This window comes from Cebus imitator, unplaced genomic scaffold (assembly GCF_001604975.1).
Source record: "Cebus imitator isolate Cc_AM_T3 unplaced genomic scaffold, Cebus_imitator-1.0 Scaffold28, whole genome shotgun sequence".
NCBI lineage: Eukaryota > Metazoa > Chordata > Mammalia > Primates > Cebidae > Cebus > Cebus imitator.
Genome location: NW_016107343.1, coordinates 65438 through 67944, shown reverse-complemented (window position 1 = coordinate 67944; position 2507 = coordinate 65438). Strand labels below are relative to the sequence as shown.

Below are 2507 nucleotides of genomic sequence, written 5' to 3'. Positions count from 1 at the left end.
AAAAAAAAAAAAGAAATCACCACCTCATGAAAATAGCTGCACTTGCCATCAAAAATGAGTTTGTGTCCTTTGTGGGGACATGGATGAACCTGGAAACCATCATTCTCAGCAAACTGACAGAAAAGCAGAAGATCAAACACCGCATGTTCTCATTCATAGGTGGGCGTTGAACAATGAGAACACATGGACACAGGGAGAGGAGCACTACACACTGGGGTCAGTTGGGGGGGAATAGAGGAGGGACGGTGGGGGGTGGGGAATAGGGGAGTGATAGCAGGGGGAAAGAAGCCAGATGTAGGTGATGGGGAGGAAGGCAGCAAATCACACTCCCATGTGTGTACCTGTGCAACAACCTTGCATGTTCTTCACATGTACCCCAAAACCTAAAATGCAATAAAATAAATAAATGGGAAAAAAAATCAGAAACAAAGAAATAGAAAAAAAAAAAGAAAGAAAATAGCTGCACTCTCATGTTCATTGCAGTATTATTCATAATAGCCAAGATATAGAAACAACCTAAATACCCAGTGATGGATAAATTGATAAAGAAAATGTGGTATATACACACAATGGAGTATCATTCAATTTTAGAAAAGGAGATCCTGATGTCTGCCACAACTTGGATGGACCTGGAAGACATTATGCTAAGTGAAACAGCCAGACACAGAAAGAAAAATATTGCATGAGGCCAGGCGCCAGGGCTCACACCTGTAATCCCAGCACTTTGGGAGGCCAAGATGGGCAGATCACCTGAGGTCAAGAGTTGGAGACTAGCCTGGCCAACATGGTGAAACCCGGTCTATACTAAAAATACAAAAATTAGCTGGGCATGGTGGCACACGCCTGTAGTCCCAGCTACTCAGGAGGCTGTGGTAGGAGTATTGCTTGAACCCAGTAGCGAAGGTTGCAGTGAGCCGAGATTGTGCCACTGTACTCCAGCCTGGGTGGCAGAGTGAGACTCCTCTCAAAAATAAATAAATAATAAATAAAAATATTACATGACCTCATTTTTATGTGGAATTTTTTAAAGAAAATCTCAAATACGCAGAGAAAGAGAATGAAACAGTGGTTACCACCAGAGGGGACGGGAAGGCAAAGAGAAGATATAGGTCTAAAGATACCAAAGAGTAGATATGTAGTATGAACAAGTCTAGAGGTCTAATGTACAAACGTAAGGAATAAAGTTAATAAGACTGTATTTCATTAGAGATTTTTGTTAAGTAGATTTTAACTGCTCTTGTCACACAAAAAGAGTAACTATATGAGATGTTAGATATATTAATCTGCCTCACTATAGTAACCATTTTACTATTTACACGTATACCATAACATCATGTTGTAAACCTCAAATATATACAATGAATTTTATTTTTAAAACAAGAACAAAAACAAAAACTGACAAATGGATTCCAACATTTATAGAAATGCAAAAGGCCATGAAAAACCCAGGCAATCTTAAAACAGAAAATAGAAAAACAACTACAGATGTCAAGACCTACCATAAAGCTACCAGTAAACTTAGTAAGACATAAGTAAACTTAATAAGTACTGTTTTACAAACATTTTAAAAGAAAATTATAGCTAAAACACAAAGCTACAGCTAGAAACAATTTATATTACACAATTCAAGGAAAAACTTTACTTTGGATTCAGTATCAGGAAAAAGTGAATCCCCTCAACTAGGTGAACTGATTGATTGTCCACTTTGCTATCCCTTCTAGTAAACTTTGTTTGGTGCTTAAGTGTAATAAGGAACTATCACATATTTTTTTTTTTTTTTAAGACACAGTCTTGCTTATAGTACAGTGGTGCCATCATACAGTGGTGCAATCTCGGCTCACTGCAAACTCTACCTCCTACAGTCAAGCAATTCTCCTGCTTGAGCCTCCCAAGTAGCTGGGATTACACACGCCCACCACCACACCTGGCTAATTTTTTCATTTTTAGTAGAGACGAGGTTTCACCATTTTGGTTGGTCAGACTGGTCTCGAACTCCTGACCTCAAGTGATCTGACCACGTCAGCCTCCCAAGGTGCTGGGATTACAGGCATGAGCCACCGGGCCACATATGCTTTTAAACACATATCTTGGCTCTCTTTGCCATGCTTTATTAGGTATTAAATAAGCTGTTTCAAATTATTTTGAATATTAAAATGATGAAGCTATGTCTTCAATGCTTTAAAACTACTCTCTCTCTCTCATTATTTGCCACAAGGAGACAAGAGAAACATGGAATTCCTATGTTGGGCACAATGGCTCATGCCTGTAATCCCAAGACTTTGGGAGGCTGAGGTGGGCAATTACTTGAGGTCAGGAGTTTGAGACAAGCCTAGCCAGCATGGTGAAACCCCGTCTCTACTAAAAATACAAAATAATTCGCAGGGTGTGGTGGCTTGTGCCTATAATCCCAGCTACTTGGAAGGCTGAGGCATGAGAATCGCTTGAACCTAGGAGGTAGAGGTTGCAGTGAACCAAGATTGCACCATTGCACTCTAGCCTGGGTGACA

The 2507-nt window shown here is 39.9% G+C and overlaps 1 protein-coding gene across 1 annotated transcript in view; it reads right to left on the bottom strand.

Annotated features, from left to right (window-relative positions):
- BCO2 (beta-carotene oxygenase 2) overlaps positions 1–2507 on the bottom strand; it is a 33428-nt gene that overhangs the window by 6014 nt on the left and 24907 nt on the right. The gene's annotated exons all lie outside the window — the stretch shown is intronic.